The sequence below is a fragment of the Struthio camelus genome, chromosome 5, assembly GCF_040807025.1.
Source record: "Struthio camelus isolate bStrCam1 chromosome 5, bStrCam1.hap1, whole genome shotgun sequence".
In the NCBI taxonomy this organism is placed as follows: domain Eukaryota; kingdom Metazoa; phylum Chordata; class Aves; order Struthioniformes; family Struthionidae; genus Struthio; species Struthio camelus.
The window spans coordinates 36,716,308-36,732,344 of NC_090946.1; the positions used below are offsets into that span (position 1 = coordinate 36,716,308).

Here is a 16,037-nt window from a genome sequence, read left to right on the forward strand (position 1 = left end):
AAACAAAACTTAATAAAAAATAATCTTCATATCCAAGAGGCTTGTATTATAACCGATAGTCTTTTGCTTTTTCCAACTGTATTAGCTAGTGTAATAGGTTTTACCTCCTCTTAAGAGGATAGCTTCCTTAAAACCAGGAGCACATTCATCATTTGCTTTAGAAAAATGAAGCAATTAAAATGTTTTCCTTCCTTGTAGTATGAAAAATTCAAAGAGTATTACACCAAATGGCAATTTCCTTTCTCATTAGTAATAATGGTATAAACCTTGCATAACCTTAAATCCTCAGTGTTTTCTAGTATTTGTATTGTCCTATTACAGTCAAATACAACATCAGAGCTCTTCTACCACTAGTGACTTTTTCCTCCACTGCTTCTTGTGGTGCTTTCATGAGGTTTAAAATAACTAAATGCACTTAAGCTGAAAGTGATTGCAGAAGTGCATTAACATTTGAAAAGTACTGTTTAGATGATCCTTATTGAAACTATCTACCCATTTACACTGCCTGAGGATCTAGACAAGAACCTAGAAGTGGCCTTCTAGTGTAAGAGTTAAACAAAATGGTGAGTGGGAAGGGAGGGGCAGTTATCAGCAACATTCAAAAATAAAAGCATTTACAAGTTTCATATGCTAAGGCATGACTTCTGACAAAGGGAGGATTATTTTAGTCATACAATAGACACATTTAATCTGAATAAAATACTTTTAAACAAAATAATTCCTTAGGATACATACAAAAATGCATAGTATTTCCTCAAATATTCACAGACTTAGAAAAATCATGACTTTCCAAAATGCACCATCTCCTCCTTAATATAACACACAGTTCATTCCCACTAGCAAAGTTTATACCTATAAATATCAGAGTAGTAGCTTTATCCATTTCTACTTCCTCTGGATCCTCAAGGATCATCACTAACTACTACATTTTGTTCCTGAGGCTTCTTTCCCTAAACCTTACAGGGTAACATGGTGGGGCAGGGGGAGTTAAGGCAAAAAACAGCATGTTTTCTGCTGACAGCACAAGGAAAGACTTCAGACTGGCTCACATGTAGCCACAAACAAGGAGGTAAGTTGAACTATGTCTATAGCCAAAGACGACATGACAAAATTAGACTTCTCCATTGCTAGACCTAAGTTCCAAAAGGTTCCATTAAATTCCAAACAGAATAACCACCAAAACTCTTGAGATTCACAGCAGAGTTTTGATTTTAAATGAGAACAAGTGTTACACAAAAATAAGTATTCTAGAAAGACTTTTTAGTAAATTTTCTACAGAAATGGGGCATCTATTTTCCTTGTCTTTCTATATACTGAGTGTGCCCAACTGGGCATGCATCTCCTGTGTTAAACGAGATGGTTCACAGTCTTAAACCTACTACTTTTGGAGAGCTTCACACAAGTCCTCAGAAGAGGAAATTCATAGGATCAAGGGAATTTTATCCTGTTTCTAAACTTCTAATCTAACACATCCCACACAGGAAAACAGGATAATTAACACCACTTGCCTGGTGGTGAGCATTCTGCATGCAAGGGAAAACACTGAGCTGTAGGTAGAAATGCAAAGATGCTTATCTCCAAAAATAGGACAATCTAAAGTAGTAATTCCAGACTGATGATGATTCACGTATTAGTGGCATCCCAAGACAGTACACTAGAAAACAGAGACCCTGAGAGATCTGGAGGCAGATGTGGAACTTCTGTTAATTTAAGGAAAGACCTTGCATCTCCGCTACTTCAGGAAAAGAAAGAACATGAGAATTAAAGCAGATTAAGAGACTCTTCTAGGCAGCTTACGACCCTTAAGCACACATTGCCAAGCAAAGTATTTATAATATAAGAAGTCTCCCTGTTACCTCTCTCTCCTGTCACTGTTCTCAGTATTGCATGAAGCTGCTTAGACTACAAAGCTGATTGTCAAGGGAATCCCAATTTGAAGAGATCTTTCATGGTCTGGAAGGGTTGCGACTTCTGTCTAAGGAGGGCACCAGGCTACTGCAACAACCAACAAATATCAGTGACAACAGAGAAAAAGGAAAGCTTGACAAATCAGGTTGTTTTCTCTCACTCACCCCTGAGCTAAATCACAAGCTAGTTGCATAATACAGAGCCAAGACAGACTACGGCAAGCCCTGCTCACTGAGGCCGTTTTGTTCCCCAGTAAAACGGGCCAACACTCTACTTTATATTACATGAGAGCAAGAGGAGCATCTGAGTAGTACTGCTACAACCAGATCTATAGACTAAAGGCAGCTACTGAAAATTCAGGGGCAAAAAAGTCATTCAGATCAAACTCAATATGAAACACGAAGTGGAGAAGGAGCACATATGGTATTTACTGCCTGACAACCAAGTTATAAAGGAATTTGGCTGAACTGGATTAATACAAATTCTAGAGCTGATAATATATAATCACTTATAAATTTTGTAGTCACCAGAAATCTTAAAGCTTACATAGCTTTGACTTAAGATCTCACTTGGCATTGGTTTTACTGCAAATGCTTTTCGTGTTCAGCTACTCCAAACGTTAACTGTTGGGAGAATTAATGGATTCACACCTAAACTTAGTTTTCCTGCATACCTATAAAACTTTTGACTACATTAAGCTTCTTGCTCTCCTGGCCTTAGAGCCTTCCTCTCATATAGGATGCACTACTTTGCCCCAGACACGTGCCTAAATAACATACCTCATCCCACCTGCTTTCAGAAGCAGATTATGCTTCCACATGTCAAGAATGATTGCATAGGTTAACAGAAAAAACATTACTTCTTTAAATTAGTGTTTACAACTCTGTTGTACAACAATGGAATAGTCTATGGTGAGATAATGTTTTCAGGAAGATATATTCTGAATCAATATTACGCATATTACTTTACATAAGGAAGAGTAGCTCAGATTCCCTATAAAAAAAATCAGGGCTTACATTTTCAAGCTAAACTAAATAACACTTTCACTACATGCAAAATAAGTTCTCTTGCATGTACAATACAAACCCAAAATCACCCATGCAATAATATAACAATAATTTCATCTTCAGTGTTATCTCTCATTTCTCTTTTCTACTTCATTTGATTTTGCCCATTCCACTCAAGTTTACCGTTGAATCTCCCACCTTTCAAGAGAAGCCTACCCTTGCAGGTTGCATCAAGAAAATAAGTTGCAGGTAGGTTATTCAGCTTCTGAATGCCTCATTTTCTTACTGAAAGAACTCAGTCAGGGTATAGTAAGGATTTATTGGTTTACATGAAACACAGTTATTTTAATAAATAGCTCCAGAAAGAGTCCTACAAATAAAGACATTAACACAAATGTAGTCTCAATGCAGGTCTCTATAGGAGATGATTTCAGAACATCTGCCTTTTCTTTGTCCTTTCGACTGCAAGCTGCATGATGCTTGCAAGAATGCTTAAGTGACAAACAAAAAATAAATTAGAACACCTCACACAATAGGTAAAGCAGCATCATATCTGATCTTATCTAGAAGTAAGAGTGTGTCATAGCGGTCAAATAAGCTGATGATCTACTTATGCATATCTATATAAACATACACACACATGCATGTGCAAGTGTTTGCTTTCCTTCTTTCCTTGGTTTCTTGCTTATTCTTGCAGAAGAGACGGTGAAGATGATGTACTAGTGAACAAACTGGAAACAAATCCAGAACATGGGTATTGAAAACCTGTCCACGGAGTGATAGCCCCCGTTACACTGTTTAATCATAGGAGAAAGTCTTCTTGGTGTAAAAAGGTAGACCCTTTTGCTCCCATTAGGAACTAAACTAAGTAAACTCTTGCAAATAAAAATTCACTTTCCTCCACCTCACTTCCCCATATTTATGTCTCATAACAGTTCAGCTATTTAACAGGAGCCAGACTGAGAAGTGATAGAACCTTGTTCTTGCAATCAGCATGAATAAGTGAACTGGAAAAGACAGCCTCTAATTACCAATATGCCCTGGACTTGATGAGTACTTGACATGAGTTTAACCTACCAAAAAAACATCTTAAGTTGTTGAAGAAGTTTGGAGATTAATATGCCTAAAAGAGAAGCTCCCTGCTACAGGTCCTAAGCTCAAAACTATGTCTAATGTGTGGTGACATAAGCCTTTCATATCTGCAGTTGCGAGTCCTTAACTTAATCATGCTTTTGTTTTATACTGATGTTTCTACTAGTCCTTGACAATACATGAAGTACAAGTAGAATACCTACCATTGTTGGCCAACTGTGCAAAGAGACTTCAGCAAGTTACAAAACAGTCACTGCCTAGTCCAAAAGCTTTTTTCAATACACACTGGCAGAAGACCTAGATTCCTTGCTCCAATTGCCTATGCTGCATATGTTCTGAGAAAGGAAGTCTTCAGTTTCCAAAGACATCTCTGCCTACTATCCTTCTCCAGCATCCACAGTACTATATTTTAGTAGCCAGTCTAAATGCATCAGTAAGAGCTCTTGCACTGCATCATCTCTACAGAAATGATTTTGGTAATGCAGAAACAGTAAGTTTCTGCCTCGGCCCAAGGAAATTGCTGTAGAAAACTCAGCATACCACCCAAACATCTGAATCTTGGAGAATGTCACCATCACTGCCTTAACAACCTGAATGAACAATAACAGCCCCTAGAAACAAATACTCACATGTGTGCGCCACACTAACACTCCTTTTTTTGGACCACTGCTGAATGATACAGCATTTTTTTAATTCATTTTTTTCCCCTCACATGCTTATCATAAATCTCAACAAGAATATGCATTTATTTCATAAAATCCTAAGGAACTCATACTAAAAGATGCCTTCTTGGCTACCTCAATCTTCAGAAGTTGGGATGGCAGGAAGCAGCACAAGCTGTCTTCATAAAACAGCCCAAAGCAACTAGCCTTTGGGAAGACAGAAAAAAACAAAACAAGTAAACTCCCAAGCAAAATTCATTTTCACACTTCCAAGTAGGTATATAGGAAGTAGAAGCTTAATTAGCCTTAATCTGCTGCTAAAGAGTTTTGAATTCATCTTAACATGACTGTTTTTCAGTTCAGAATCTGGATTTGGTGATCCAAACCCCTTCCATTCCTAAACCCTTTCCTCTGTCATCAAAAGGGAGAGAATGAGGGGGAGAGGATAAGTGATAGAGCATGGGTACTTAACCACAGTCAGCTAACTGGTCAACCAAAGGGATACATTTGCAACTTATTTTTCCCCTGAGTGGCTAAGAGCAATAAGTTTGTTATCAATTATTCTCTTTAAGAGACATAAGAAAACTAACTATCCACAGGAATTTGCTCTTGAGTATATCATTTGCCATTAGAGCAGTACACATTCATGTATGTGTTTACTCATAAACAACTTTTCCAGCTGCTCGTATCAAAGCCAGGCCTGGTGTCATCACATTAACGTAACACAATATTCTAAATCATGACAAGTCAGCAATCAAAATGATACATTTTGTCATCCCACAGAGCTTATGCTTTTGGTTCAAGTCCTGAAATTGCTGGTAGATTCTCTCCTCCTGTGGCCTGTGTAGGGCTCCAAAACCAGCTTGCCAGTTGTCAGTCTAGCTTATTTCAGATGGAAGAAGGAATTTGCTTGAAGTATCCTGTGCCTTGGGAACACAAAAACATATTCTGGAGAATCTTAGTGGCTATTTGTCTAACTTTAGCCATGAGAAAAGAAAGCTCTTCAACTAACTGAAACTAAAATAGAAGAGAAATTTCTATTTTCTTCATCTTCCACATATTCTTAAGACAGATAATTCAGCCCTTGAGAATCTCACATGTCCATTTAGAAATTTCCCCTATTATACGTTCAGTAAGAGCTTCATAGGCTTTCCCTTCACAATTCCAGTGAGATGTACAATATAGGAACATGAGCTGCTACAAGCACCTGAACAGTACACAGAAGACAATGCATTCCTCACAGGAAAGTAGTGCCAGATTCGCCTTCAGTCCCACCCATGAAACGCAATTAAAGTGGGAAACTCATTAAAACAAATATTTTGGATTATAAAAGTGTTCTTTTAAGAAGACTCATTAAAGGAAAAAAGTACTTTCTTGCACAGTTCAGCTGCTGCTAAAGCATTTTTCTGCATAAAACTTGACAGGACTGAATATGTTATTGATCATTTCCATTATTGCCATAAGGAAATTTATATTAGAGGAGCAATGTTAGTTTCTAAAATGGTAACGTTATATAGAAGGTTTATATTATAAGATATACAAAGCAAGAAAAATTAGAAAATAGGACATCATACTTAAGAAATCAGAACTGAAATCCATGAATGGTTCTTTTCATTAAGTCTACTAAAACAATCAAAACTTTTAGGTAGAACAGGAGAGAGAAGCATTACGGTTTTTATTCAGTCAGTCTGTTAATATGTACAATAACCGTTTGCAGTATATAAGCAAATAGTATCAAAAAAACCACACACCCCACACTGGTCTCAATCCTATCAGCTTGATGGTCAATGAGAAGGATGATTAATATTATATTGACACCATACCAAGAGAATAGTGACATTTTCTTTGTCATTTCAGCCAGCTTTAGATACCAGCACTCTCAACTGAAGCCAGCATATAGATGACCACCCTCCCACTGAGTTTAGGGTATGCAACACTTCAGTAAATTATATTTTACAACATATGCAGCATTGCCAGTCGAGCAAACGTATCTTCTCCTCCCACAGGAGATTAAAGTTGTTTCATTTTCAGGCAGAATGTTTCCTTCTTGCTTTCTTCCAGTCAATGTTACTGCTTTAATAGCTTCATTGCATGCTGTGAAGCTAAAAGGGAGTAAGGCCCTAAAAAGTACACAGATTCTGTCTTAAAAAAATAAAAATAAAGTTCTTACTACACACAGACTGTTTCCCTTTTTTTTTTTTTTAAAAAAAAAAACTGAGAGAACAACTCCTTGCCCAGTATGTGGATCCATGTGCTACATGCAACAAGGCTTGAGGAAAGTATAGCAAAGCTAAGACTATGGCAAATTGCATCCTGGCCAGAGAGATTTGTTTGTCATAATCAGAGTAAAACCACATGCAAGATAGTGCATCACTTCCAGAAAATGAGGGGAAACACACCTACAACCAGTTTTCCTTTCTTCCTTAATTCCTCTCTAAAGCTATTATGCAAAACCAGTGGCAAATAGAGAGACTGACTGACAGGATGCAATAACATAAAAGTGATTTGATTTCTCTGAAGCAGAGCCTTTTCATTAAGTTTAAGCTTTAAAACACAGGATCAAGACGACTCACAAGAAGGCTTGTTACACTTTTGTGCTGAATTGACCAAATACAAGAACACATGAAATAAGATGAACCTGTGTAGGTTTTGCATAAACTCCATTTTCTTTACATATGTATGCATACACATAAGCCCCCTCCACCATCTGACTATTCAGTAGAACTATATTTTCATCTGCACCTTTTTACACTAACTAATCAGCTACACAGTGGTTCTTCAAATAGAAGACTTCAATATTAGTCATTCATATAATTGAGAAGGAGTAAGTACCTAACAATTCTGTTCAGAGAACCAAGCATCTTCAAAATGTATTTACAGATGCGTTTCTCACCTCCTTGGGAATGCCAAGTGTTATCAATGCAGTAATTAAAAACAACAACAAAACTACAAGAGCTCGGATTCTACTGCGAGGCAGTGTTATTTTATTTTCAGTAAATAACTGAAAGATGGGAAAGACCACAACAGTTATACTGCAGAAATAGCAAGGGTTGGGGGGGGGGGGGGGGGGGGGGAAGAAGGGAAGGTGTGAAGAAGGTTTAAACACCAAGTACCACAACCATATGACAAATACATCTCCAGAAATATTAGAGCACCACAAACCATGCTGGACAAGACATTTACTTAGGTCACCTGAACACTTGGTTGCTAGCACCTTGCTCTCCATCCCAAAAATTACAGTGCCAACAAGAACACATTTGTTATTGGCACACCTTCTCATTGGAATTATTACTGTTTGACCCTACATATTTCATAAACACTATAGCCTGAAGAAAAATGAAGCATTCAAGAGATTAACAAGGAAGATAGATGAACTTCACATAACAATGAGGATTTGTTGATCACTACAATTTCCATTCTGCTACCTTTTACTTCAGCTAACAGCAGCAGTTTTTTACTTGCATATTCATCATATTTGAGCAGACTAAAATGCGAGGAAAAATTAAACAAGATTTATTCAACATGGGAGACTTCTATTAAAGATATTGCATAAGCTTTAGTTCTTGCTGATTCTAATTCCTTTCCAAATATTTTTGCTGGTTTAATAAAAAAAATTCTTCTTCTCCACAGAAATTGGAAAACCTTTGAGCTCAAAGGAGCTTCCTCGTGCTATTTAACTAACACTTCCCAGTACTACAGATCATCATTTTGCAAACATTTTTACAATGGAAGATAATGAAAAAAAGGGAGCAAAGAAAAAAGAGGGGAAGGGTGCAAATTATAAGCACAGAACTTAGAAATGCACCACACTATACACACCTGCTACTCACATTTTGGCTTTTTTCAAGCTCAAACAAACAAGAATGACTGGGGTAGGAGGCAGGAGGGATAAAAAAACACCCTGGACTTACCTTTTGTACAGTCCCTCTTTAAACTTCTTCAAAGGAGATCTTAATTCCTCCAGCTGAACCCAATTCTTTTTCCTTTTCTCTTTAAGTCACACAGAAGCAAAACAATTAGTTTTCAAAGGTTCCATTTACTGATCTTCCATCCCCCGGCAAAATGCCTCCAGGAGAGGATGCCAAAAGTAAGCCCAGAACTGAAAGCTGATTGGAAAAGGGAGCGTGGGGGGGTAGCTGAAAGACCAGATTGTGAAATTCAGTAGCTTGAGTACAGAAATATCCTACTGTACAATATACCTGGCTTCCTGCTCAGCAAAAAAAAAAAAAAAAAAAAAAACACACCACACACACACACACTGTAGTGCAAACTGTCAGTAGCCTCCAATAGCTGCTGAGTGTGCTGCAGATGGTATGTCTCACTGTTACCTTCCCAGATGGGTAGGGGATTCAAAGAGCAGCAAAACCAGGGGGTCGCCTCCAAACCAGGTGGATTGCCAGCCACTCATTCACTCAGTCCAATTAATCAAGACAAGAGCAGCTCAGTCATCAGAGGTATCTCCTTCCAGGGTGCACAGGATTATGGCAAGGTTATTAATCTTGCTTTGCTGCATCCCCCCCACCCCCTACATTCAGCAGCCTGCACAGAGATGATTGCCAGCTCTGTCTCTGTCCCTGTTCTACTGCATTTCGCTCAGCCCTCTGTTGCTGCAAGTGAAACACAGAGGAGGGAGGAATACTAATAAGGTGGTTAGCTACAGTTTCTTCAAGGCATTCTACATACTGTGCGTGTGTGTGTACACGCATGCATGTATCTATGGGGTGGTCTGGATTTCTTGGCAGCTGGAACAGGAACCGTTTCCTACACGAACGTAGGAATTAAGCTGGATTATCACTTACGGGTATATCAGAGTCAGCAACTGTATTCCACTTTGGATAAGAGGAGAGTATTAAATGCTCTAGAAAATTATGACAGCAGTAGTGGTAATTGCAGGGGGATGGGGGACTATAGTGCCTCAAAGAGTGCATTAGGTTCAAAAATTCTTTCCAAAAGTGACTCGAGCGTTACTTCAAAATTCTCACTGGTACAGGACATAAGAATGACTTCTTAACATCACTGCTCTGCTATCCATCATTTGACAGTAACACACTTTCCCTCCCCCCTCTTTAGAGAATAGGATTTTTTGGTAGGAAGTGTTGAGCATGTTAGCTGAGGCAGACATCCAGCAATGAATTTACAGAGGTTTCTTGAGAACCCCCTCCTTTACCAAGGATTGTTCTTCCACTTGAACCTTTCACTCATGAAAGGAGTTCAGAGTTCTCAGTCCAACAGCCAGTCTGCCTAATTACCAGACCTTCACTGGTACATTAACTGGGCATCCTGCTGTAGCAGGTATAAATCCTAGCTGTAATTCAATTCCATGAAACATGAAATAGTCGTATCACCTTGGCTTTCCCACAAGGGATTCAGGCGCTCTGCACCAGGTTCAGGATGGAAGTGGTGCTGTCTCATTTGGTGCCCATAATTCCAGCCTTTTGCAGTTGATAATGTTTTGAGACTCATTCAGGAACCTGATAAGCAAAAATACAACATTCTCCAGAATTGATGGGGTCCCCTCCTTAGAGCTATAGGAAGTTATAACTACATGAGACTGGTAGTGAACTCTTTATACTTCCAACTCAATTCATTGATCTGAGCTGCCAAACATGCTTGATGGAGCTCCCTGTTGAATGAGATACATGAAGCAAGTTTGGTGCTTTACATCAAAAAGAGCTACCATAAGTTCTGGCAAACAAACTGATTGAATAAACAGAGAGTTAAATGCCTCCTTATTTTAGGCAGCTCATCAATAGGCTAACCAGCAAAGACGCCAAAATAAACTGACCATGGCACTGTTAATTTAGCAAAGAGCACTTCTGCTGGTAAGTTAACCCTGCAATTTTGTCAGCCAGGGAACTCAAAACCATGCAGCTATAGGAAAGCTGGCTCTCCATAGCATCTGAAGAGGGAAATACAGGGCACCATAAGGAACTACTGTGGAAGATGGAAGACCAGCCCCGTTCCACTAATCACATGTACTCAGTTGGGCTTTTGTTCACTCTTAACTTGTATTACTTAACTTTAAGATAGTTCTGTGGACTTTCATATAAACTTAAATGTAACAGGAGACATTGTAAATTGAAACTGTTTTTTTTCCTCCCTCTTCTTTGTTGCAGTTATTTCTCTTCCCTGCTCCTCAAGCTGTCCCATCTCCAATACTGCATGGTACCTTGTCCTTATGTGCAAGCTCCACAGTCAAGAAAGCAGTTCTCACTCATCCATGAGCATAACCAAGCATATCCACACTGGAATAAAAACAGTTGTGGTACTCAGACTAAAGGTCCATCTAACCAATATCTTGTCTCTATCGTCTGTTTGCTTCCCTTCATATTATGTTTCATCATGACAGTGACCATTCCTCAAGTATATCACCCCAACCTCTAAAGTCAGAGACAGCAACTTTCTATTTAGTAAATATCAATAGATTCGTAGTGTTACACTGAGACCTCATCCCAGACCATCTGCTAATGAAGTTAACAATTGATGTTCTACTTTTTAAGAATAGCTGAATTCCTCGTGCCATGTTCTTAGGACATTAATTTGATCAGCAACAATGCTTAGAGTTCTAACTAACCAGCTAAGGTTTCATAAGAAACACCTCATGTCTAGACCAGAGTCCACCACAGACAATCTTTGGCCACCACCTTAAAGATGTTTTTCTAGGTAGTCAGAAGCTCCAGAATACATTTACAAAAACATTGCACCCCTCGCACAAGAGACAATTCAAGCAATTCACACATCTAAAGTCTATAACTCACAGGTCTTCCAGGAGAGGGGAATTCCATTAAACTGACTTTCATTCTAATTGCCATTCCCACACCTCAGACTATGTCAAGGAAAGATTTTTATTAAAACCACTGCCTAAGAATAAATATTTGTTAACAGCATCCTCCAAGTATTGTCACAGACTAATCATGGTTTACAGGCACAAGTCTCTGTCCTACCTTATCTGTACTTACATCTGTGTTAAGCCATACCACTCATTAATTACTTACATGCTAATCTAAAAAAAGAACATCTGGGTGGGGGAAAAGGGGCAGCACATAGCAATTTGGACAAAACATCTCATCACTACCCTAACAACTACAATCTTATAAACATCTTCACTCACACACCTACATGGTGTTTAGAACAAAGACTGTTCATTAAACAATACAAGTCAGGCAAATATATTGCCCCTTGCTTAAGGATTTACCTCAACTTCCCCTTAGTCCAGCTCTCACCTAACTCAGACGAACCTGATGACCTGTCAGGTAACACCATACTGCTGGAAACAACTTCCAGAATTCCATTTAAGTTAAGCATGTGACCCCATTGCTCAGCAGAGCCCTCAGTAGGAAAAAATACTGACTTAGCACTAAAAACAAATACTTCACAAGCCCCTCACTTCCACATAAAGCTTTTTGCACTGTTTCACTTTGTTAGTTTTGTTTTGACTTGTTTTAATTTAGTTAACCCAAAATATAAATATTATTTGTCATCTCAGCTCCCTTGCTGCTTCTTCATTTTCAGCAAGTTTATCAAAAAAGAGTGACATTTAAGACTATAATTCTCAAAGAGCTATTAGCAAGAACATAGCAAGGGTGAAAGATGATTCTAGAGGCTCATATAAACTAAGGTTGCCACCAGGTACGACCAGGCATTTCAAACAGAGGAGGCTTAAGGAGTTACTTCTTCCAGTCATCTACATCACCCAGATGAACACCCTAGTAACAAGCATCAGAAGCAAATACGCACCAGTTTCACAGTTGACCCAGGTGTAACTTAAACCCAGTATCAATGGGGAGTGTAAATTTATTCACTGTCCTGCAAAGCACAGAAAATGAAAATAGCATGCTTCAGCTTCCGCTGCCTCCATTAGTTGGGCAGCTGGTGGCACTGATATCTGAAGGAACCCAGCACCCCTTGCCCCAGCTTGACTGAGGCACGTTCAGGACTGACCTAAGCACACAAATACTAAGAGCATCTCTATTCCTGTTTCATCAACCTTCTCCTCCTAGGAAGGAGGAAGCCTTCTCATAACAATAGAGATTTTCAGGAGACAAACAGTGAAAGGAATTGGGTCAAGAGGAAAAGTCAGATATGCAAGAGAAGTTATAGCCTACAATAAGAATTTTGTTATTGGCAAACTTCTGAAAAGCGTTAGAGTTTTTGGCCGAGACAAGCAATAAACACAGATTTCCACTGTGCTAAACATTTGGTGGGCAGGATATATCCATTCCTATTGTGATAAGCATATGCCCAATAATAGTAATAATAATTTCATCCTAAAACTCTCCTCCCCAGGGAGGAAATATAATAGCCTGACTTTAGCAACCACATTCTTTATCTTCTTTACATATTGAAGTTAAGAGCCATGATTTCATAAGCAACACAAGCAACCTCCCGAGAAAAAACACCCCCCCCCCCCCCAACCACACAGTATTAGATCAAGCATTAAAACCCCTAAAACACAGGTAGGTGTCCTTAAAGCACCCTTCCAGTTTGTTTTTGTTGTTATTTTTAACAACTTCTCAAAAAACTGAGCAGTTTTCAGTTGTAGGTATTTCCAACAGTGACTTATCAAATTCCAATCTTCTATCTGAAATTTCACTCTAATTTGGAGCATCAAGCCTATGACTTCAAATTAATTCTGGCATGCTGAAATACAAGTCATAATCACTAATTGTGTTATTTGATTGCTATTATTTGAAGACAGATTTTCCAACCCACCTTCTGGACTTCAACAGACAACCCAAATTGATGAAAAGAACCAAGCATTATATGCACTTCCTTAGCTTTTCAAAAGGAAGCAACAACATATAACACACACACACCCCAACCACCACCTAGAAGCCTCTATTTAAATTCTCATTTGAAATAGTTTCCAAGAAAGCCACATAAAAGGCATACAACTCAAAAAAAAATACACATACCATCACAACACACAAACAGAAATCCAATACAGATTTAACAGGTATATACTGTTCCCTCAACAAGTTATTTGTTTTCCTCTGCAGGCCAGAGATAGGAGAAAATACTTGAAGGCAAGGAGTATAGTATAGCCTGCATGGGATAGTTTCATCAATAGCCTAGCTCTTCAGAGACTGCCATTTTCCTTCCATCCCTGAATCCAAGTTTCCTTCCAAGTCTCACTTGCATGCACATGGATTCAGTAAACCCATTTGACACTCATCTCAGTAAGACAGATGTTGCTAAAGGAAAAAATATATATACACACACATATATATATGAATGTTAGGAAGATCAGCTTTTTTTGAAAAAAGAAAAAAGGCACATTTCTGACATTCATTTGAACGCTCTGTAGCCCTACTTAAGCTGACTACCAACGTGATCAGAAGAGGCCAGAACATTCTCATGTGTTTAGGACTGTATTTTAGAAATTAGTTTTAGGAGATTTACACAAAATTGCAAGGAAACACACAATACTACTTGCTTGCATGCCAAAAACATATGGTAGCAAAACAAGGCAAAAAAATCCCTTTGACTTCAAGATTCATGAGAAAGACAAGAAAGGCTCAGAGTTTTACCTATACTCTAGGGTTCTGTGACAGAAAGTCATCTCTTTGATTTGTCAAAGTCCTGTTGCAATAAAATATCTTAACACTTTCTTGCTTAACCCAAGCTTGGCCTGAAATACAACATTTTACTTGACAATGAGGACAAAGGCTTCCGAAATTCTAGAATAGCTGCAGTTACTGTAGAAGCTAAAATTTAAAAGCTGTTAGCCTCAAAATTAAGAGGTGATCATTCTCATCCATCTATCAAGATAGAAATGAATCAAACTGTATATACAACTGCACTTCCAAGACTTGAAGTGTCAGTGAGCTCCACGAAGCAGAAAGTTTCCACTAGCAGGGAGAGTCCAAAGGGAAGAATCTAGTCACACATTTAGGCTGATGAAGTAATTGAATTTGATCATTACCTTGGTACTTACCTCATGAAAGTTAGAAACTGAAGAGATTATTACATCACTTGAGTCTCTGCCACTGCTCTCTAACACACATCTACCAGTGTGCAGTCTAATTTTTAAAATCTGAGCAATAGGATCTCCATCACTTTCCAAGGGATATGGTTCTAGAGGTTAACAGATCCCAGATCAAGTTAACACTGTAAAGCTACTGCATGAGCACCGAGTTCCTTTATTGCAAAAATGGATATGCTGATAAAGGCAATTACAGGTTTAAATACTTCACAGAAATAAGTTGTCTATTGTTACTTTATTGCATGTGAAGGATGTGGATGTAATTTCTGCACAAGAATTTCCTTTGCTCTTCCATCTATCACCTACATATCACCACGGGCAACAGACAGCAAAAGATTAGCTTTTCTTATGCTAAAGTTTAAGCCAGCAGATGATAATGAAGAGTTAGAGCAGATCAGTTAAGACTTCAAGTTAAGGCTGTTCCCTCTGCTCTCCCTTCAAGCCACTGCAGAACTTCTGAATACAAGTTTTAATAATAATTTTAGCAAAACTAATATAACTTCTTTCTTATTGGTTATAAAAGAAATAACATTTAATTATCCTTAGAGACTATTTCTTTCACTTAGTTAGTCTTACAGACATCTACACCTGATCTTGCCATATCAGATTCCTTTTCCAGCCATGGTTTAAAAATACATTTGACCCTTTGGGGCACAATTAATCTACCATAGGCATCTATTTCTCAGATAAGGACATCACATCCTCCAAGGCACAAGGGGGTGCTAGCTAGAGCAACCAGCTCAGATATGGCTATCTTTAATGCAGGTGCTTACATTTGGTCTTATCAGATTGATAAGAAGGGTTAATCTGGAGTCAGTCACCCTACACAGAGGGTCTTTCTGTGTTCATTATTTTTCTAGATAATAGATAAGCTCCGTATAAAAGCCAAGAGGGCCACTGACTGTTAGTACCAACTGTAAGAAAAAGGAGTATTTCTTGAAATATTAGCCCTGGAGAGTAGCATTTTAAAAGTTAATTGCCAGTTCTTGTTAATGGTACTTCAGTGTTCTTTGTTAATCCCAGAGCAGGACCATAAAGCCTTCCATCACTTGACAATTTTTGATCTACAGCTGCTATTTGGACTGGATGATCCAGGGATAAGGGTTTCCACACCCTGTGATTGATGCACAGGCTCACATTCCATTTCTGCCTCAATCACCTGTGTGCCCTGGGCTCTCCTGCAATTACTGAAAGCACAGTTAAGAGACCCTCAAGAGGTTCACCAAAAACATTGTGGAGACGTAATGAAAATTGAAGAAATTGGATATGAGCTACCTCTATTAGCTGCCATTGTGAGGAGCCCGTTCTCTCCACCACAGGCAAGAGAAACAAATGGAACAATTGCAAGGTGGAGGGGGAAAAGGAGGAAGCTATCACAGAAAA

General features: G+C 38.6%; 1 protein-coding gene across 11 annotated transcripts in view; it reads right to left on the reverse strand.

The window, feature by feature from the left end:
- Window positions 1-8,892, reverse strand: part of LRRC4C (leucine rich repeat containing 4C) — a 551,925-nt gene extending 543,033 nt beyond the window's left edge. For all 11 annotated transcript variants that reach the window (XM_068945546.1, XM_009682821.2, XM_068945542.1 and 8 more), the window contains exon 1: window positions 8,581-8,892. The gene's annotated coding sequence lies outside the window, so the exon portion shown is untranslated. The remainder of the gene's footprint in view (window positions 1-8,580) is intronic.
- Between the last annotated feature and the right edge of the window lie 7,145 nt (window positions 8,893-16,037).